We start from the raw sequence: 23,846 nt of genomic DNA, 5'->3' as shown, positions 1-23,846 counted from the left end.
AGAAAGATATAGAACATCAGAACAAATATAACATTTTCCATATTTTCACCCCACACCCACAGTCCCAAAACCAGGGCTCCGATGAGCTCACCAGACTACTCCCAGGTAGATACCGGGTGCACCCCACCGCACGCATATACACAGAAACAAGGATCCTATACTGGGTCTGTGTGGCAGACAAGCAGCAAGACAAGTGCTCAACACAGGCAAGCGCAAGACGCATCATCACTGCGACAAAGCCGACGAACATAATCGATCAGTGGTCTCCAATGAGAGTAAAATCTATCAGAGGAAAATTGACCGGATTCTCTCGTTGTTTCATGCGTGACTTCCTGCCAGGATTGACGCGATCGGTCGCGGCTCGCGCAAAAAATAGACCAGACGCCAAAACAATCGCTGCAGGGCGCGAGACGGCCGCGGAGTTGCGCGCCGCAGCGCATCTGGTGTGAACGACACAATTGGTTAACATGGGCGCCGAAAGGAAACTGGCTCCGCTTCTCGGCGCTTCGCGGCTATTCGCAACGCTTCGGCATGCGATGTGTCCCGAGCGTTAAGTGTACATTTATTTTTCTCCAGTTTAAGGAAAGACAAAATCAAGTAGCAAGCATTTAAACGAAAGTGGTAGGGCAGACCTCCACAGGATGAGAATTTTCCTTCGGGCAATCAAGGAGGTAAATGTGATAATGCTAGTTTGAATAGTTGTTGAGGTAATTTCATCTGTTTTTTTAATGAGGGTTCTACCTTTTAAAATTTTTGGTTCTGACAAGAAAACGGCTCGGTACGTTGTTTTCTTTTAAATGAAAAAACGTTTAATGCTTTGACCTGCTTAAAGAAACTGAAGGCTCTCTGCTTCTACCTTGAGGGTCTATGTGGCTGCGATTTCGGCCAGGCATATTAGAGTGGATAACCAGACTTTAGGGTCTCACACTCTGGTGACCCGTTTCCTTAAAGGAGCCCAACGGCGGAACCCCCCACAGGCTGTCAAGGTTCCCTCATGGGACCTGCCTCTGGTGCTGGAGGTCCTTCGTCTCCCCCCCTTTGAGCCTCTGGAGCAGGCAGAGCTAAAGTGGCTTTCATGAGCTTCATGCCTTGTCAGTGAGTGAAGCATGTATGCGCTGGAACTCAGACGGCACAGGGGTGGCACTTTGGCCTAACCCGTCATTTTTCCCAAAGAGGCTGGCTGAAGCCCACTTTAATAAGGTCATTGACCTAGCAGCGTATGACCCTGCTTGCCTACAGGATGAGGAAGCTAGTTCAGCAGAACTACTCTGCCCGTTGAGGGCCTTGAGACATTGTATAAAGGTAACTGCTGGCTTTCGCCACTCTGATTGCCTGTTTGTCTGCTATGGTGGCCCTAGAAAGGGGCACGCCCTGTCCAAACAGAGACATTCCAGGTGGATTGTTGAGGTAATCGGGGGAGGCCTACAGGTCAAAAGGACTGCCTCTGCCTCTCACTATCAGGGGCCAATACACCAGGAGTGTCTCCACTTCCTGGGCAGCACTAGGGGGGTGCCTCTAATGAGATTTGTGCTGCGGCCACCTGGGCTTCACCGTGCACCTTTGCCCGTTACTACAGGGTCAATGTCGCTGCTCCCAATGCATTGGCGGCAGCGGTTTTTCAGGAACCCTCAGGCCATTCTCAGGCCATTCTCAGGCCCTCAGTCATCCAGTGTTAAGCACTGCCTCTGGCGGTCAGTAAGAATGAAATAGAACTAGAGTTACGTATGTAACTACGGTTCTATGAATTCTGTCACTCGGAATCTTGGCGAGAAGATTCTGTAGGGACGTCATTGATGATGATGTGGGCTTATGTAGGCAGGGCTGCCCTACGTCATCCCAGGTCACATGTGACTTTGTTGATATTAAATACTCGACCTGCGCATGCGCGAGATGGATAACATCCAGTGTTAAGCACTGCCTCTGTCGGTCATCCAGAATTCATAAAACCGTAGTTACATACGTAACTCTCGTTTTGTATAATATTTTATATGGTTATATATATATAACAGCACTTGAGGTCATGCTTAGTTTCGGTCTTTGCTAAACACCTATTATCTCCTTCAGGAAAGGCTCTGGCTCCATTCCCAAATTCTGTGGAGCATAACAGTATTTTTCTGCTCCTCCAGAGTGTCAAATGGGTTGGTGCCACATGTTGACCCTCGTGTTAGGCTTAACCCCTGTTCCTGTGATATTGCTCAGCAGCCTAGCTGTTGCTGCTTTGTAGCATAGCTTGTAACTTCAGGTTTACACATGCAGATAGGAAATTTGTGTGTCTATAACTCACACTTTGTGAAATCTCAGTTGAGAATATTGTGGCACAAGGTCTAAGTCCACATAAACAAATAGTTTCTGCAGCTACAAAAATTTTACACATTTGCAAATGTTTTCTTTGTGCAAAATACTTTTTAAAACAAGCTTAACTTATTTACAGATTTAGGACAAATTATTTTTAAGCATTTATACATTTTCCTCAATACAAAACAGGGGGAATGCAAGACATAAACACTGTGAGATTAAGAACAGAAAAAACAAAATGTGATATAGTACAATAATATGATATTACAGGGCAAACATGTGTTACAGAAATAACCCACAGCATTTCTATAAATAACCAAGTGACGTGTCCTCCAGTCACGTTGGAACAGATTTGGTTATTTCAGTGCTTCCTCACCAGGGATCTGTTTCACAAAGCAGGTTTAGTGAAAACTCTGAGTCTGTTAACCCTGAAATGAGGGAAACGAGGGAATGAGGGAAGTTTTCCGTTTCACAAAGGGAGATAACTCAAACCAGAGAAAGAGGGGTAACTCTAGCCTGTTTCACAGAGAGAGGTAACTTAAGCTCTCGGTCAGTTACCGTAGTAACAGACTCTGTGAACCTAACCTGGTCGGGACCAGGTTTTTCTCAATGAACCTCAAGTTTCTCTCTGTCTCCGCCCTCTTTCAGCCACACACGGTATTTGATTTCCTCATTCATTGAGTCAGCAGGCGAGTTTTGGCGTAGCAAAGTTCTGCCATGTGTTATTTAAAAAAATCAGTCAGTAGGCCTATATTGGAAGTCCAGTAGGCACAGTAGGTGGCGACTTTTTCCACTAACACAGCATGTCCTTTTGACAACGATCCCGTGGATGAAGGTGCAGCATTACTGCGCAGAGAATTAAATATTTGTCGGGAGATTGTTATCAGACCGCGCATAGATGTTCTCGCATTTCCAGACAGTTATCTTTTTGAGCGGTACCGTATCACGTCACAGTCCATCATCTACATACACAACCTAATCCATCCTTACATTTGCAACATTACCAACCGTAGTCATGCTCTCACATCCCAGCAGATATTGTGTGTTGCGCTGCGTTTCTTTGCAAATGGGAGTTTTTTGTATAATGTTGGAGATGCAGAGTACCTGAGTAAGGCAACTGTATGCAGGGCGGTCAGAAAAGTGTGCCTCGCCCTGAAACGGCTATTACCCATCTTCGTCGTTTTCCCTGGACATAAACCTGTCAGAGCCATCAAGGAGGAGTTTCACAGGATTGCAGGTGAATGATGTAGAGATCTGTTAAATGAATTTTAAATTATATTCTGTTAAAGCAATTCTTACCTTTCTGGCATTTTTACGCTTTTTTTTTGTAATCATAAAATGCTCCTAATAAGCGTATAGCACAATAAAATGTAAAAGAAATCAACTAGGCGTTGAAACTCATCAATATTTAATTCTCATATATTTCTGATAAAAGTCTGACCAATCATTTTATTCGGTCCGAATAAATTTTTTGCCGAGCTTCCTGTCTGTCATCCGTCGCCGCGTCCCTCCCAGTTGCTCCGCTGTCACGGCGCGCAAGTCGCGCGCCTCTCAAGTCACGCGCCTCTCTGGTAGCGCAGTAGAGCGGTGAGAGAGAGCAAGGAACAGAGACCTGACAATGACTGACCAAGGCGAGCCGCCACTTCCATCATCAGCTGCCCCCACAGAGAAAATGATCAGGACAAAGAAGACTATTTCACAAAAAGCTGCCTTAAAGAAAGAGCTTGATGCGGCAAGAGGCAAGACTGGAGTCAACATCGGCTCTGCTTTCCAGCAATGGAGGAGGCTAATGCAGCTACATCCGGAGCTAAAAAGAGATGAGATGGTCGCGGAGTTTCTGCTGGACAGGTACGTTAAGTTTGCCTAATCCTAAAACACAACATTACATGTGATAACATCAGTTACCAGTTACTGTCGTTCTGTAATATAATGTTATTTGTGCAGGGAAATTTAGCCTAGCGTTAGCGTTAGCGTTAGGACCAGTAGTGTAAGCAAACTGACTCCACAGCTTGGTTTGTTTAACGTTACACTACCGGTGACGTTAGCTTCAGCGTTAGCCTCAGTGTTTATTGTGAAGTTGTCATTAACCCAGTTCTAGTATTATAACTCCGGGGTTGCGTTTGACTTGGTTGGTTGTAAAGTAACCAGAGCTAGTTCAGCACATTGCTAGAAGACTTCTCTGGCTAATAGATAATGCTGGCTAGCTGACATCTGTGTAAATAAGACCAATCTGTCTGTGTTTGTGACTTTTTCCATCCTTGGGAAGAAGTACTATTTACCAGTAGGGAATTTCAAATTGTAATAAGTTCATACATACACTTGCTCCACTTACTGTACATTGTGATAACATCACTCTGTGCCAAAGCAGCCTAAGATCTATATAAAATCTAGCCTGTTTGCGTTTATGCAATTTATATCCTGTGTCGCGTTTCTATTTTTTTTTTTTACTCTTTGTCAAGGTACACCATTCTCACCGTAATGGAGGACATCCAGCACCAGCCCAGACTTGGTACCCCTGGAACTCATGAAGAGCTGAATGTTACATCTAAAAGATTTGTTTGCATTACTAAACAGTAATCTTGCAAGTACCTTATGTTATTTATTTGCTTTTTTTATTGGGACCAAATAACTGATTTCTTATAGAAGACAGCTGTAAAAAAAATGATAAACTGTGTACAATAATAAATGTTTTTCAAAAAAATTGATTTTAGTAATTCACTGCAGTTCATTCAGATGAAGTGGGAATATGAAACAAGGGTCATAATGGAAGTAAAGCATAATAAACATGTGAGTAAAAAGACAAAGGTAATTATACAATGCAAGGTTTTATTGAACAACGTGAATAAGAAAAAATACAAAACTATATGAACTGCTGGATTCGGATGAGATCGTCAGGACTGAGTACAGCAGGTCCACGTGCCCTCCGACTGGCTCTTGTTGTGGATCTTTGGGCAGCTTGTCTGCTGGTTCCGGGCCTCTCCTCAGCAGATTCCCCACTCCGCATCACCCCACGGCCCTGCTGCTTCTACCCTGGCAGCCCCTGGAAGGACCTGCCCTTCTCGGGGCTCTTACACCTCCTGTGCTGGTTCCTGCTGTAGGCTGCTGCTGTCGGCCCCTGCCTCTGAAGATCCGGAACGTAGTCGGGATCTCCAACCACACTCTCCTCCAAGAAGCACCACAATTTAAAAAAAAGAAAGAGCCTTTTACTTTGTGACTATATAACATAAAGTTAAAAGAAAAAAATGTTGAAGCTAAACGTCTGAACGAGGGCTAAAGTTAGCTACCATTAGCTACCGTTAGCTGACAAAACAGGTTCTCAACAATGTTAACCTGTAAACAAAACTGCTTGTACTGCTCCGAATTTAATGACAAACGTTACCGGGACAATTCAGGCAAGGTAAGACGTTATGACAGCAAGAAAATATTAATTCTGCCGAAAAACGACGCATTTGACTGTAAACAAACAGGCGATGAAATGCTATAATTACGATAGTAACGTTGGTAGTTCGTCAGACTACAAAAGGTAACTAAACGTTACGAGGGAGGGAATTTTATTTTATACCACATGCAGAATTGAATATTATTTAATTACTGTTGGTTAGTTTTCACTTACCTGTGCCTCTGACTCCGACTCCATTGACCCGTTTCACTCGCGCTACTTCTCTCACCCCAAGCGTCAGGGATGCATGGAGGAGGAAGGAGGGAGGGAGGGGAGCGTCAGAGGTCAGGCAGGGGGAAGAGGGTGGGGCTTTGAAGGGAGGCGGAGTTGTTCTTGTTCAAATTTTAACTAAGTGCTGAGGGACATGCCAGAAAGGTAAGAATTGCTTTAATGACATTGTGCTGCAACCTCAGAATGGGATTAGTCATTTTAATTTCTTTTAGGATTTCCCAGTGTGATTGGCTGCATAGATGGCACACACATCCCCATCACGGCTCCCTCACATAATGAAGCAGATTATGTGAATAGGAAGTGTGACCATGCACCCACCTCTAACTTGTGCTCCAGTATTTCAATTTCTAGATCTGCCCTCCTAATCTGGCGGTCCAAGTATTGCATTTCTTTGTCGGTTTTTTTTATTTCTTTCAGCAGGTGAATTTTGTAAATCCCTTTTCCTGGTAACTTGGAAAACATAAGGAGGACATTAAATTAAACAGTTGCACATGAATTCCACAGAATTAACCTCTGGTGTTTACTGAACATCCATCTCACTGTGTCAATCTGTGCAGTGGAAGTTGAGGGACCCTGCTGCTGCTGCCCAGCCATGCCCTGTTAAAAAGGATGAGAATGTGTTAATACTTCAGTGTAGGCTAAATGTCACACTCACACTATATTCCACCAGAATGTTAAGAAATGTGAATAGGAAGAGAACTATCAGTAACATATCAAGATGTTACCTCTATAGGCCTTTCTGGATCCCCCTCTGTAAAGGCAGCAGACACAGTTTCCTCATACTCTTCTTCCTGGATGAGTGATATGTTTAAGTATACTTAAACTACCATTTAGCAAAATCTTTGGAGTATTGCCTACTTACAGTTACAAGGTCTGTTGTGGTGTGAGGGGGCTCCACCAGGCAGATAGCACCATCAGAATCTGTTTGGACAAAAGAAAAAAAAAAGACATGAAAGGGAAATAAATATTTGTATGAATAGGCTTAAAAAAGGTACATAGGCCTAGGCATATTACATTTTATAAAGGCACTTGTGTCTTGAGGGGTGGGCTCAGAGGATGAGCTCCCTCCAGGGATTCCCTCAGCCACTGGCCTTCCTAAAGTCTGGTGTTACAACCCATGTTGGAAATCTAGGGATAAGGGAAGCAACACAACGCCGATGTACTCAGGCAAAGCAAGACATTTATTGTTTAACAGCGAAATCAAATCTCAATCAATCAAAGTGGAAACCTTCTTCAGGCCCAAAACTATAACACAAAGGAGGCAGAGAACAATATGAGAGGGCGGCGGGTGGCGCCAGATCATAAAACAAGCAAAATCAAAACCTCTTTCTACCTCAGTTTTACCTACTAACTGACTATCAAATATAACATAGTAAACGAAAACATTCTGGCTGACTACTCTAAACTTACCTGTCAAAACAGAAATACAAAGTAGCAGCCACCCATAACCGAGTGTGAAATAACAATGTAAATAACCTAAATGTGATGTGAATGTGACAAACAAACAACTAAACCTAAAACCCAGATCCCCAAAGTAACACAAAACTAGTGCCTCATTTCTAGTTAACATCTAGATTGGACAATCAGACTAAGTTATCGTTACGATAACTATTCAATACGAGTTAACAACAGCCAAAACAAGAGACACAGCACTCTAGGCCATCCAAAAGACAATAGGGGCCTCCACGACCGCGCGAAGCGGCTCTTAAGGCTGGGCTGGACGCTGAAGCGGCAGGTGATTGGTCGCCAGACCGATGGCACAGAAGAGGGCGGAGCCGAGGAAACACTGCGATCTGCTGACGGTGGGTGGTCCCGAGGCGTTTCCCTGCGGGGATTCCCTCTGACGACACTGGTGACGTCTGCCGCGGTCCTGACTCACAGACAAAGAACAAACACAACAAAACAAACATACCGAACCCCGAGGATCGTAACACCCCCCCACATAAATACAAACCTGTAAGGTTTGTTACAATACAATAGCTAGACTCTTGATAAGGCGTCGGCAACTACATTTTCAGAACCCTTTTTGTGCTTAGAAACCTTGTACGGGAAGACACAAGGCAGGATGTACTTCCTAAGGAGACTGCGGTCTTTTAACATCTGCAGCAAACTGCTGCGGATGTTTTACCAGTCTGTGGTTGCCAGTGTCCTCTTTTACACTGTAGTGTGCTGGGGAGGCAGCACATCCAAGAAGGACACATCCAGACTGGATAAACTGATCAGGCGAGCCGGCTCTGTGATCGGCATGAAGCTGGACCCTCTGGTGACGGTGGCAGAGACAAGGACACTAAACAAACTGTTGGACATTATGGACAATGCCAGCCACCCTCTGCACACCGTCATCAGCAACCAGAGGAGCCTGTTCAGTGAGAGACTGCTCCTTCCAAAGTGCAGGACTAACCGACTGAAGAACTCCTTTGTCCCTCATGCCATCAGGCTGTACAACTCCTCACTTAGGGGGAGGAGGTAACAGGGACAGACTCTCTCACAAGCGGTAGCCACTAATTCAGCTCACAAAGTTAATAGTAGTTAACTTCTTTTATTCAATAGTAATATTTATTTATTTCTCAAAGGGTCATATGTGCAATAAAAATCTGTCGATGTGCAATAATCTCTCACCACAGTGCAATAACCTAATACCACAGTGCAATAACCTAATTTAGTTTAATTGAACTATTACCCACTGTTTACTTGTACATTTTCTAAGAGTGTATATTTTATATATTTTGTTATCTAATTTTGTACTTTTTTATATATATATATATATATCGATAGATATATATATTTTGATCTTTATTTTTTACCCTCTGTGTGCTGATTCTTTCCTATTGTATTGTACTGTATAAGCTGCTGGAGACTGAATTTCCCAGAGGGAGTCATCCCAAAGGGATCAATAAAGTTGAGTCTAAGTCTAAGTCTGTCTAAGTCTTAATCACAAGGTTATGCTCCTGAACCAACAGAGCCCAGCGCATTAGCCGTTGGTTGTGATTATACATGCGGGACAAGAAGACAAGCGGATTGTGGTCAGTATAAACTACCAGGGGCAGGTTGCAAGAGCCACTGTACACTTCAAAGTGTTGAAGGGACCACAGGAGCGCCAGCGTCTCCTTTTCAATGGTAGAATACCTCAGCTGATGTTTGTTGAACTTGCGGGAGAAGTAGCTAACGGGATGCTCTACACTATGGGAGTCTTCCTGCATTAATACTGCCCCTGCACCCACAGCACTGGCATCAACCTCCAACTTGAAAGGACGAGCAAAATCAGGAGCAGCGAGGACGGGAGCGTGGAAGAGAAGCGATTTAATGCTCTCAAAAGCATGTTGGCATTCCGGAGTCCACTGGTAATCTACTTTTGAACTTGTCAGACTAGTTAAAGGATGAACTACGGTGGAAAAGTTCCTACAGAAGTTTCTGTAGTAACCTGTCATGCCTAGGAAATCGCAACGCGTGCCGGGTTGTAGGAACAGGGAACTCTAACATGGCAGCCACTTTGGCCTCAATAGGACGGACCTGACCCTGACCAACCTGCTTTCCTAAGTATGTCACTGTGCTTTTTCCAAACTCACATTTGGCGAGGTTGAGGGACGCCTGGGCAAGCCGGCTGAAAACTTCGGTGAGACTTTTCATATGTTCTGACCGGGAAGAAGAATACACGATCACATCATCCAGATAAGCATTGCAGTTGGACACCCCAGCCAGGACAGTATTAACTAGCCGTTGGAAGGTAGCGGGAGCATTGCACATACCGAAAGCCATGACTGTGTATTGAAGGAAATGATCCGGAGTTACAAATGCGGAGATTTCAGACGCACGCTCAGTTAAAGGGACCTGCCAGTAGGCTTTTAGCAGATCCAGCTTACTGACAAAAAACGCAGAGCCTATGTTGTCTACACAGTCTTCCATACGGGGTAACGGATATGAATTGGGCACCGTGACGGCATTGACTTTCCTAAAGTCCGTGATGAATCCGGGTGAGCTGTCTGATTTTGCTTCCAACAAACAAGGCGAGCTCCATGAACTAGTGCTTGGTCTTGCCAATACATGCTCCAACAGATACTCTGCTTCTCCTTTCATTAGGTTTCTCTTTATCTGATTAGCGCGATAAGGATGCTGCTTAATTGGCCTGGCATTTTTCACATCAATATCATGTCTTAACACAGTGGTGCATGTCGGAACATCGCCGAAGAGGCATGAAAAATCAGCAACCAGAGATACGATGTCGTGTTGCTGCTTATCATCTAAGTGGCCGAGCTGCCGCGGTAATTCTTTAAGCACCTCTGAGTTTGGCAAACGAGCGCTCTGTTGGGAAGGACAGCGCACAGATAAATCATCATCATTAACACAATCAAGCTCTTTTACGATTAGAGCGGAACATCCACTAACATGAGAAGGTTCATAATTTTTAGCCGAATTGGTCGGGACATCACGAGTGTGATACAGTTTTAACATGTTTATGTGACAGACGCGAGTTTTGCGTTTTCTGTCGGGTGTGCTGATGACGTAGTCAGTGTCGCTCAGCTTTTGATGGACACTATACGGTCCGGAAAAACGCGCGGAGAGAGAGGAGCCAGGGATGGGTAACAAGGCCAATACTTTATAACCAATGTCAAAGCGCTGATCTACAGCGGAGTGGTCATATTGACTTTGCATTTTTATTTGAGCATTAGCGAGTGCTTCTTTGGCAAAGGAACGAGCGTGGTGCAGACGCTTACGAAATGTACTCACATAATCAAGCACATTTCTCTCTGTGGAGCATCCAACCGAAAGGAATTGATCCTTGAGCACTTTTAAAGGGCCACGTAGAGTGTGCCCAAACACAAGATCGGCGGGACTGAATCCTAAGGATTCCTGCACTGCCTCACGGGCGGCGAATTGCGCAAATGGAACGCCCTCATCCCAGCTTCTCTCGGCCTCAAAGCAATACTTTTGCAGCATGGATTTCAATGTCTGATGCCAGCGCTCCAGCGCACCCTGTGATTGGGGATGGTACGCGCTGGAGACAACATGTTCTACGTGTAGGGATCTAAGGACCTGTTTAAAAAGCTTGAACTGGAAATTGGTGACCTGATCTGTCTGAACAGTTTTTGGCAGACCGAAGGTGGTGAAGAACTTAGTTAAAGCTTTAACAATGGAACTAGAAGTAATCGTCCGGAGGGGAACCGCTTCGGGGAAACGGGTGGAAGCGCACATTATGGTGAGTACATACTGATTTCCAGCTTTTGTCCTAGGTAGAGGTCCAACACAATCTACAATTACTTTTTCAAATGGCTCACCCAAGGCGGGTATGGGACACAACGGAGCCGGTGGAATGACCTGATTCGGATTGCCAGCTAACTGACAGACGTCACAAGTGCGACAGTGTTGCGTAACATCCAACTTCAAACCTGGCCAGAAAAAGTGTTTCAGAATGAGACTATAGGTTTTGTTAACACCCAAGTGACCAGCCCACGGACTTTCATGCGCCAGAGTTAACACCTGTTGCCTATAAACAGTAGGCACTACTACTTGATGAACGACACTCCAATCTGAACCTTCTGATTGCACAGGTGACCACTTACGCATGAGAACATCCTTTTCAACAAAGAAACTTGGAGCTTCAGTTACAGTGCTATCATTACTCACCACGGCAGCGCAGCATTTCCGTAAGCTCTGGTCCGCCTTTTGAGCTGCAATAAGCCGCTCACGAGTTACCGGCAGCCGTAGTGCATTAGAGGGTGCGGTGCTGGCACCAATTACCTTGCCGGTTTCAGCCTCTGAGTGACCCTCAGCCATTTTTGTCTTAGTGTTGTCCTGCCCTGTAAAAACTTTCATTAGTACACTGTCGGATAGGCCAATTTGTTCGTGTTTCTCCGTCACTGGTTCTGCACAAGCTTTCTTGGTTTGTGCGCGTAATTACGCATGAGGGAAATAAATGAGGCTGTGCAAGAACATCACTGTCAACAGGGAGCGTGGGTGTCGCATCTAAAACTTCAAGAGCAGGTGTAACTCTACCTCCTGCAATGTCATTACCCATTGACATGGCAATACCACGAATTGGCAAGGCAGAACATACAGCTACATCGAAAAATCCGGTGATTAATTTAGAGCTTACATGAACACGGTGCAGCGGCCGAGGGATGTAACCAATTTTAATGCCACTGAGCACCGTACTGTAACCACCTGCGGACGTTTCACTGAACAGCAGCGCTCTGGTGAGAATGAAAGACTGCGAACCCCCAGTATCCCTTAAAATCTGTACCGGCACTTGGTCGGAAGATTCCCCTGTTAGTGACACTAACCCTTCAAAAATAAAAGGTCGGAAACATGGGTCTGGATTTTCATGCTCACTCGGATGTAAGAGATTTTTCGTGCGACTCTGACTGGATTAATCCAATACCCATTGGCTTCTGTGCACTTTGGGGCTGTTGTTAGTGCTCTTCTCGTTTTAACAATAAACAGTTCGCAATAACATGACCCGTTTTGTGGCAATAGTAGCACTCTCGCTCCTCTTTTGGACCAACTGGTCCTCTGCTAGTGTTATTCGAAGCGATGGCAACCGAACGAGGTTTATCAGAAAAAGAGGGATGAGTAACCTTATGGGTGAGCACAAATTCATCAGCCAAAACAGCTGCAGTAGACAAGGACTGGACCTTTTGCTCATTTAAATAGACCACTATGCGTTCAGGCAAACATTTCTTCTCTCACAACTCTAAACTCTAAAACTCTAAAAGCATAAGCTCACGAAGAGCAGGAAAATCATCAACTTTAGCAGCAGAGCACCACTTATCAAATAGATTTCCCTTATCTCTAGTGAACTCAACATATGTTTGGGTTGGTAACTTTTTGTGATTTCTAAACTTTTGCCTATATGCTTCTGGCACTAGTTCATATGCACGCAAGATTGAGGCTTTTACAACGTCATAGTTTAAACTGTCCTCCAAAGACAGAGCTGAAACAACCTCTTGAGCTTTACCATTAATTCTGCACTGCACCAATAGTGACCAGACATCTAAAGGCCACTTTAGAGCCGTAGCAAGACGTTCAAAGGCACTGAAATACGAGTCCACTTCAGTTTCTCGGAATAACGGCACAAGAGCAATATTTTCTTCTAATATCAAACGAGCTTGGTGACAAGCTAGGAGGCATTGAGGCACCCGCAGAAACTTCTCCCTGCCCATGAGCCTCCTTCTGAGAGTCAAGCTTGAGTTGACGCAGCCTCACAGCTTTGTCTGCCTCTATTTCCATCTTCGTGACTTGCAGGCGGAACTCAAGCTGTGCTTGACGTTCCTGAGCTTTCTCTTGAGCCTCCAATTGAAGACGGGCTAAGCGTACTTTCAGCCTAGCCTCATCCCAAGACCCAGAGGATGCAGGTGAAAAGGGATCATACCGGGGGAGTGTAACAGGCGTTTTCACTCTGCCCCCTACGTCAAAGGTAACACTCGGGGCAGCTTGCGCCATTACCTCCCCCGCAGCACCGACAGTTTCTCCCTCACCGCCACCCTCAGCCTGGGCGCTGGCATCCTGCACATGAGACTCCGCAGGCAGCGACAAAACAAGTACTCCCAATTCCTCCAGTTTCTTGACATTATGAGCCTTAAGCTCCCTTTAGAAGCTGCTTAGAGACCGAGATACTGAAGTGACCAGCAATCATTAATAAGTCATCCTTGCGGCAAGAATCAATCTGTTCAATTGTGGGGTTATCAAGGAAATGTTCCAAATTAAACAGGACCATTTTTCGTACTCAAAAAACAATCCGCTAATACACAATAAAAGTTTTAAACTTTAGCATCACAGGATTAAATTATATCCCGGACGAGCCCCCATCTATGTTACAACCCGTGTAAAGCAAGAAATTTATTGTTTAACAGCGAAATCAAATCTCAAACACAAAGTGGAAACCTTCTTCAGGCCCAAAACTATAACACAAAGGAGGCAGAGAACAATATGAGAGGGCGGCGGGGGGCGCCAGATCATAAAACAAGCAAAATCAAAACCTCTTTCTACCTCAGTTTTACCTACGAACTGACTATGAAATAAAACAAAGTAAACTAAAACATTCTGGCTGACTACTCTAAACTTACCTGTCAAAACAGAAATACAAAGTAGCAGCCACCCATAACCGAGTGTGAAATAACAATGTAAATAACCTAAGTATGATGTGAATGTGACAAACAAACAACTAAACCTAAAACCCAGATCCCCAAAGTAACACAAAACTAGTGCCTCATTTCTAGTTAACATCTAGACTGGACAATCAGACTAAGTTATCGTTACGATAACTATTCAATACGAGTTAACAACAGCCAAAACAAGAGACACAGCACTCTAGGCCATCCAAAAGACAATAGGGGCCTCCACGACCGCGTGAAGCGGCTATTAAGGCTTGGCTGGACGCTGAGGCGGTGGGTGATTGGTCCCCAGACCGATGGCACAGAAGAGGGCGGAGCCGAGGAAACACTGCGATCTGCTGACGGTGGGTGGTCCCGAGGCGTTTCCCTGCGGGGATTCCCTCTGACGGCACTGGTGACGTCTGCCGCGGTCCTGACTCACAGACAAAGAAGAAACACAACAAAACAAACACACCGAACCCCGAGGATCGTAACATCTGGCTTAGGGCCAGCTTCTCTGCCTCCATTAGAGGTGGCGGTGCTGGGCCACCACCCGTTTTACGGGCATCTTTCTGTTGGCTGAGTAGAAGTCTGTGTTAGTTTAAATAGGCTTAATTATTTAACAGAACATGATATAGATGAGAAGACATTTATGTGTGTGAAAACAGCATTATGTTGGGGATAAAACAACTGCACAGTCAAACAGCCACTTAATATTTACTTTACAATGTAAAACATGATCAAAATGAGGTACCCCCATGAGATTATGCCGAGGTCTTACCTGTTTGAACAATGTTTTTATATTTCATCTTAAGCTGCTGCCAAGTGCGCTTCTCCCCCGCGGGATTGCACCTAAGTGAAATAAATTAATAGGCTACCATTGAAGCAGTTTTCCCCTGTAATATTATTGTGATTGCAAAGGACTACATTTAAACGTACGCATTGACCCGAGCAGCCATGTTCTCCCACGCCGTCTCCCTCTCTTTTGCAGCTGCAGCGGTGTTGCACTTTATCTCTAAAAACATGTTCAAACTCGCCGTATGAGCGCATTAAAATGTCTGGATCTAGTGGGGTGAAAAATGCAGCCCTCCCCTTCCCCGTTGCCATGGTGACTCGTCGAATCGGGGCTCCACTGATGCTGTCTTTTTATAGTTGTGGTGCACGCGCTTAACTCCAGGTGAAACTACTCCGAGTTGATCAAACTAACTCAAATCAGCTGTTCTGGAACCGAAAACTCAGAGTTTCCTATCTCAGAGTAGATCAACTCAGAGTTCAGGGTTAGACTCAGAGTTTGTTGAACCTGCTTTGTGAAACGGACACTTTTAAGTAGACCTGTATATACTAGTTTTAGTTTGTAGTTTAGTGTTTGTGCTACCCTTGTCTGATTGTCCTTGTTTTAAGGACAACAGCACTTGAGGTCATGCCTAGTTTCTGTCTTTGCTAAACACCTATTATCTCCTTCAGGAAAGGCTCTGGCTCTATTCCCAAATTCTGTGGAGCATAACAGTATTTTTCTGCTCCTCCAGAGTGTCAAATGGGTTGGTGCCACATGTTGACCCTCGTGTTAGGCTTAACCCCTGTTCCTGTGATATTGCTCAGCAGCCTAGCTGTTGCCGCTTTGTAGCATAGCTTGTAACTTCAGGTTTACACATGCAGATAGGAAATTTGTGTGTCTATAACTCACACTTTGTGAAATCTCAGTTGAGAATATTGTGGCACAAGGTCTAAGTCCACATAAACAAATAGTTTCTGCAGCTACAAAAATTTTACACATTTGCAAATGTTTTCTTTGTGCCAAATACTTTTTAAAACAAGCTTAACTTATTTACAGATTTAGGACAAATAATTTTTAAGCGTTTATAAATTTTCCTCAACACAAAACAGGGGGAAATGCAAGACATAAACACTGTACGGTTTAGAACAGAAAAAACATGATGTGATATAGTACAATAATATGATATTACAGGGCAAACGTGTTACAGAAATAACCCACAGCATTTCTATAAATAACCAAGTGACGTGTCCTCCAGTCACGTTGGAACAGATTTGGTTATTTCAGTGCTTCCTCACCTGATGTTTGGAAACATTTAAAGGGTCACAACAAAGATGAATGAGAGCCCGGCTCAGGCTGGATAAAGGAGGAGACCACACATGAGATGTGACTAAAAAAGTGTTTATTTGACAAAACTGAAAGAGACAGGAAAACAAAGCAAACAGGAAGGAGAGGAGGAGACTGACTGACTGCCACCACAGTCTCACAGACACACAGGTGAGCTGAATCTCCCTCATGGTGATGACCCAGTGCCTCCTGGTCAGGCGGGTCATCACTGAGGCAACATAATCCTTTAAATCTAAAATTGGAGAGTTTTTATCTTCTTGTTCTTTCTTGACAAATTAAACAATCTAACTCGGGAAAATTCATTTTGGTTACAAGGGTCACATGACTTCTGCGATGAAGGGTCAAAAGAAGACATCCAAACCATATAGGGCCGCAAATGTTGCTACCTAGTGAACCAGACGCTTTTCATTGTTTATTGATTGTCCAAAGTTGCCTGCCCAAGCTTAAAAGTTCCCATGGAAGTGCTAACCGAGCTCAGTTTTTGCATGGAAGGAAGTGTTTCCTTAAAAAACAGGAAGCTTGGCAGCGACTTGTGGCGGATAATGATTGGCGTTTACCGTAGCCAATATGCTGAATCTTAGAACATTAAAAAACAAAATTACTGTGACGACCATGAATGCTAACTAGCTTCTAGTTCCTGGGTGCTGGAAGGAGGGGAAACAAAAAAGCTTTGAGATGGTTTCATGGGTGCAAAGTAAGTATACACCCTCCGATGAATCACCAGTTTTTGATTGTTTCCAGGAAATGAGACTCTGATTAAAGACCAAAATGTAAAATTATGTTTTTTGTCATTAATGGGTAGATTCTGGTGTATAGGTGACAATCCGCACAAGACGTGCGAGATAAAGTAACTTAAACATCTAAAGGTCATTATGTGGAAACAACAAGGGCGCTACAGAGATGTGTTGTATTTAGTTGCTCAGAACAAATCCAGATCACTCTACTTGGACAGCTGGTAACTTACAAACTTATGGTATACCATTTAGTAAATTACACGTAAGAAAAATGTTATTGCAATACATAAAATAATAAAAAGTTTCTTACCATAAACCTAATCTTTGTCTGCCATGTTGCATAATATGTCGTTACAGCAGTACCACAATTTTTCTCTCTCAACTTTTCATGTTGGAGGTCAGACTTGAAGGGACGTTCAGGAGAACTTTCACAATTCTGAACACGTTTTTCCTAAACGCAGGGTTTGTTTTATTTTTATCAGATCAATTTTACTAGATCGATCTTTTATTCAAATCATGAATATATTTCTGACTTTTAAAATTGCCAAATGTTTTGGTTAAATATCTTCACTCACCTGTTACTTGGAGTTTATTCTAGATTAACCAACATTTGCAAACACTTGCGTAGCTCATAAGAGAACCTGAAAAACACACTTAAATTATGATTCATCTTAGTTGATTCCTGCTTTGACTTTTCTTATAGATAGCAGTCTTATTTTTTTAATTATTAATTATTTTCCTTAAATCATGAAGCTTAATTTACATGTATTCTATATACATATATATATCTTCCATAATTCACTCTCCATAAATCATACAAGTCTTTGTATTTACAGTATGGTCCCTTCTTTGTCTACTCGCTGGATGGTTTACTTTAACTCTGTATAAAATGTTGGTTATTTTCCTCCGCCTGTTGGATAGTCAGCTCAAACTACAGAATTATTCCTGCATGTTTTATACAAAAAACAAAAACTAATATTTATTGTTAAACATGAGTGTGTTGCTGCGTTTCCTAAAAACTGAAATCCTGCAGACAAAACATTTCCAGTCCCGAGATGATGGCGTCACTCTCGCCGACTGGCCGCTGAAATACAGCTCTCATCAAAACTTTTCAACATCTCTGCAGCTTTGCTTTCACCAACTGTAAATAAACACCCACAGTCTCATGAGGCTTGTGTGTATATATAAGTGTGTGTGTGTGTGTGTGTGTGTGTGTGTGTGTATACGAACACTGGCAGAAGGATGTGTACACAGCAGCAGGATTACCACCCCCAGACTGGGACCACCCTGACTTTAACACTTAATCCAGGAGGAAGTGGAGCTGCATCACAGACTCGCCCCCTCTACACACACACACACACACACACACACAGAAATTGTGTTGCAATGGAGTTGTGTCCTCACATACAAACTCATGCAAACATACACACTTTTAATTTGAGCGCTTAAGCTGAAACAAAACAGTGTAGATTTATTCTGCACAGCTGCTGTCGGACAAGTCCCACATGTTTGCTGAACATATCATTGTCAGACGGACCATGAATGCATCACAATTCTGTTTGTATGTTCAGTGCTGTTACAGTGTCAGTGTATGTCTACTGTAAAAGACATCAGTGAACTTTAGCTCTCAGTTGTGTCAGCAGAAGTACCGCTGACTGTGTGTATGATGTATGTGTGTGTGTGTGTGTGTGTGTGTGTGTGTGCATACAGTATATACTTGCACAAATGTCCCTCATTAACAATAAAAAGTAGAGGGAAGTCGTTGTTCTTGAACTTTCTGAGCAGTGTAACAAAATGATTTGACCTGCTATAGAAGCGTCACTAGAGTTTCTCTGAATGTAGACAAAGGGATGTTGATGAAAGCTCTGTAAGCTCGTGGAACTTTGAGTTAAGATTATTTTGTAAAACTGAAACCAGGGACTTTTCCTGCATTCACGCATTCATTCGGTGGAATTTTTCACGATGCTACACAACAGTTTTCTTTAAAAACCCGCAACGAAAACAAAGTAATAATCTGGAAGACTTTCATTTAAATAAATGTCTGTTAAGTCACTATCTATCGCTGGATGAGGTAACACAATGGTGATTGAGCCTATGGCCCACTGATGAAAGCCTTTACATTTGCAGTATATAGTATTATTACCGACTGGGTGTTTGTGACAACAGTCACAGAAAAAATCACAAGCGGGGCTCAGTTAGTGACGCGTTTTCCATCACCCAGCAGTGGTTGGTCTGCTAGAGACGGCAGGCGGAGCTAAGTGGATGCATTTCCGGTTTCTGTAAATGTTGCAAGTAAACAGTAATCTACTATGGCTGAACAAACAAAAATCGATGATACAACTTCAAAAATAAGTGAAAATCCAAAGAAAAAGAAACAAATGTGACGGTCAGATGAAGCAAACAGTCTAAGGAAAGCGACCGTCAGCGAGGAAAATCAAGAGTTACAACCTTGACAAAGGGAGCCAACCATAGACGTCTGGTTAAAGTGTCCTCCCACAACTACAGTATATCACCATTAGGTAGCACCCAAGAGAATGAAACTGAAATCTTAGAGATTGTCAGTTTAAAATGTCCTTAGTTGAAACAGGAGACTCAACTGAAATATAGCAACCATTATCAGTTGGATTGAAAACTGCCTCACTGACGGCACCATATCATTATGGGGGTCACTATCTTGGTTTTTTGAAAACAGAAGTGACTATATTTGGACCCGGCTAAATCTGGAGAGGAGGAGGGGCTTAGTAAACACTAAGTTATTGGTTATAGCGTTACACAGACTATGCTCAAGAATAATTAATTAGCCTGATAGTTATTTAAGTTAAGTTATCAAGTTAGTGTTATTGTTAGTTCTTTGTTCTTTTTATTAGACTAAAGAAGTTAATAGACCTTGCAGAAAGTAACACTCGCTGCTTGCTCACACATATGAGATAGGAGAGCGAACGGCGGGTGAACAGCAGAGTAAGGGGTACTTAAAAGAGCCGGTCTCCTCATCGCTTGCCACAAATCGATGAAATGAGAATCACTGGATGGATGATGAGCTAACTCAAGCCAGAGTGAGTACAGGCACTGATACCTGCTAATGAAAGCTTACATATTAATAATTTAATACAGTTTTACTTACCGGAAAAATGGAGGACATTAGCATCAAAGATACTCCAAAAAGCACAAACAACACAACACAGCCCAGAGGTTAAGTTGAAATTAGCTGAGGGGACAGCTAGCAGCATCCACTTGTCACTCAAAGTAACCACACCCCCGAACTTTGAGCCCTTTTAGACAGGTCAATTCTAATAAATTAAATTGTAAACAAATTAATTCCCCATTTATTTCTGCTGTTTGTCATGTTTACAGACTCATGATTGACTCACTCTCAAAGCCAGCCTCAGGTGGCCATGGGAAGTATGTGCAGTGGAAATGATTTTATTCCTGCCGCCTGCTAGCTATGAAGCTGACCTAATGAGTGAAAAAACATCTGGATCTATGCAGACAAAACTAAAAATAAATGTAATACATAAGATAAGTGACACTATTTTGTCTTTAACCGGGGCCTCGCAGTCACACGGCACACCGTTTTATTCAGAAGAAGCTCGACTAGAAAGCTCGCGTAACCAGTTCCACCTAAACAAAACACACGTCACACACCGAGCAACAGAATGAGCTCAAGGCAAAAAGCGTTCTCCATCTGAACACAGTGCATGTCTGCAAACACAGCGCTCTCGTAATCTTATAATTCACGATAGCCACTAAAACGAATGAAAGCTGAGACCCGACAGATTCTAACAGTATAACTCTTATCACTCTGCGACTAAAACACGCCAAGAAAGACAAGACAAACTTCACCTACTATAACTATAACTATAAATTATGTCTTACCTTTGGTGCTTTTCTTCTCAAAAGTTGTGTCTGGTCGCATTAATCCACTCGTAATATCTACTCCTGTCTTTTTGTCATGTTGAGATGATTCAAGCTGTTTTCTATTCATGTACACGGCATAGAAGGCATTGAAGCGAGCAAAGCGCCTAGCCTTCATTGTGAACACATGGTGTCTCCATCTATTGGTAAAATTGTAGCAGTGACACAGATTTAGCCAATTCAGCTATATTCTACAGGTTATTAGCTTTTAATAGATGGGTGAACCGTCCAAACTGACCAATGGGCTGCTGAGAAATTGATATGCGTCGGAACAGTTTGGCATAGGTTACAAAACAGCAGAGCGCAGAGTGCACGTGAGCGAAACAATGGTCTTTCTTTGAAACATTTTTTTAGTTTTAGACCTAAAAGAATGAAGAAAAAGACTTTCACTGTGCCTGAAACACAACGACGTCCTGAAGATTCACAGTAAGATGAGAAGGGCCTGATTCTACCTGAACCTGACCAAGACAGTGAGGATTGCCTCATCAGAAACACATCGATGGAAAAGAATGTAATCTTTATATTGTGTTTGATTACTTTGATTCATTTGTTGTGAAACGTTTAGAATAGTGTTACTGTGTTTTATATCTCTAAACGATCTGCTTGTTTACTTATGCCAGCAGCGTAGAGCCAAGAAGGCGGAACGCGTTGGAGCTAGTGGCCGTCACTACAGTAATGTTGCGTTCCATATACCTCGGAAGTCGGAATTCGGAACTGGGAATGACGTCACACCCAAGTTGATCGCGTTCCAGTACAGTCTAATGTTGCGTTCCATATACCTCGGAAGTCGGAATTCGGAACTGGGAATGACGTCACACCCAAGTTGATCGCGTTCCAGTACAGTCTAATGTTGCGTTCCATATACCTCGGAAGTCGGAATTCGGAACTGGGAATGACGTCACACATAAGTTGATCGCGTTCCAGTACAGTCTAAGGTTCCAATACAACAATTCAACAACAGAACAAATAAGAGGTCCACAATATGTCCACAGATAGAAATTGGACAGTACTGCGAGTACGGCTGATTTAATGAGACACAATTAAGACAGAAGAGGTAATAAACAGTTAATACTACAGCTTTTATTTACTGTTGATGCACGGGGATATGAGGTGGGGGTTGGTGAGATTCCTCCGACTTTCCGAGTCGGAAATCCGACTTTAGGGGGCGTTCAGTTGAAATTTCCGACTGGGAACTCGGAAATTCCGACTTTCGAGTATGAAACGCACCATAATAAATGCTGTATCATTGCTGTATGCTGTATAGTGCAAATCTCTATGCGCAACTGTTCATGCATGATACATTACTGCCCTACGAACTTTATTTTACAACAATAGACGTTTATGGGCTACATTTATGATACTTATGAGGCAATTTAGTGACATTATACAGTATATTATAAAAATATTTTACTTTTTCTGCTAACTATTATTCCCTCCTATTATAAATCACTATAGTCCTTACACTGATTACTGTATGTTTTCGGTCACAACAGGCTTTTTTTTCTGCTTTCTTGTTTGAAGATGAGGATCATTAAGATGATCATACACCAGGGCCATGTTTTACTCATCAGACAACTAGCAATGGACATGGAATCCACAAGTTTGGATTTGTTGACTTTTATATAAATTTTTTATATTTGTCATTTTTCAGCTTTTTTATTATATTTTACAGAATATGATATAAATCTGCTCCGGTATAATCTCACCTCTGCAGAAATATCTAAAGAGTTATCTTTATATTGATACCAAGGTGGTTCATATAGACCTTGTAGTTGCAGAGATATACCTTATTAAGTTTGGGCATGTAATTTTCAAGCATGGGCCTGAGTTAGAGGCCTAGGTATGAAGAGGTTAAGAAGGATGAGAAATGTGCAAAATGTGCACCTATGCATTTATGGAACAATACAGTTAGCCTCATTTTCTGGATGTTCAGACATTGAAGAACGTGATGATTAAAAGTATAATTTTACTTTAGCGCAGGAGGGGCGCAGCTTTCATTCTGAGTCTTTACCTTATTCAGAGCCTTGTATGGAGGAACCACATGTAGAGAATATGTAGCAAAGGTGACTAGCATGTAACATAGCTGACTGTCATGTGTGTTGAGGTCTGGTATTAATTAGATGGAGGAGGGTGTTCATGGTGTGACACTGCTGACTGGCCTTTCACAGCTCATTACATGGTGTCCAATCAGAGCGCAGCCAGCGTGACTGCTGTTTATTTATACACAGAGCTGGAAATGGCAGAGAGCGGGCAGCTCGGTCAAAACCTCAAACACAGAACACTCCAGTATATTGTAATGCTGCAGAGGGTCCCAATCAACAGCGTGTTCTTATTGACACAGACGTATACAAGCTCTCACATACACTAACAAAAGGGCATGGCTGTGCAGTGTTTTTAAACACAGTTCAGACTGATTTTTACTGCTGCAACAACAATAAAGTGTAGATATCAATAAAGTGTAATATTATATTTTGCATTATTGTCTGTCTTTTTAAATTATGTGATCTCTTATGGAAAACTAACAAACAGAAAATGTTGTTAGCAGATTCAGCTTCAAAAAGTTTAAAACCCACAACCCAATCCCATTCCCACATACTTTTTTACAAGCAGTTTATGGCTTCTTAAGTAAAGATTTACTTGAAATTGTAAACTATTATTTTCAAATGCATTATAGGCCGTCACAGTTAAACCTCTATTAGGCAAACAATTTAGATGCATTAATTCTTAATAACTAGAGACCAATGTCCAATAGTCTATTTTTAAGTTTTAGAGAATCTTGTTTTTCATCAGAAAAAATATTTCGAAATCTCATAATTTGTTAGTGGAAAAAAATCAGATCTACAAAACAATCACAAAAACTAAGACAGGTCTTGGTGGACTGTAAAACTAAATTGCCCTTTGGGATAAATAAAGTTATCTGAATCTTGTCAAGGTTGTAAACATATTTAGGTTCAAAATTGACCAGATAAAAGTATCTGCAGTAGTAGAACTTGACATAAGCACAGCCTTTGATGCAGTAGATCACTGAT

The sequence above is a fragment of the Semicossyphus pulcher genome, unplaced genomic scaffold (genome assembly GCF_022749685.1).
Source record: "Semicossyphus pulcher isolate SPU_LCO1_2020_fin unplaced genomic scaffold, fSemPul1.0.p SCAF_8, whole genome shotgun sequence".
NCBI lineage: Eukaryota > Metazoa > Chordata > Actinopteri > Labriformes > Labridae > Semicossyphus > Semicossyphus pulcher.
The sequence above is the reverse complement of the archived record's forward strand: the minus strand, read 5'-3'. Positions refer to the sequence as shown.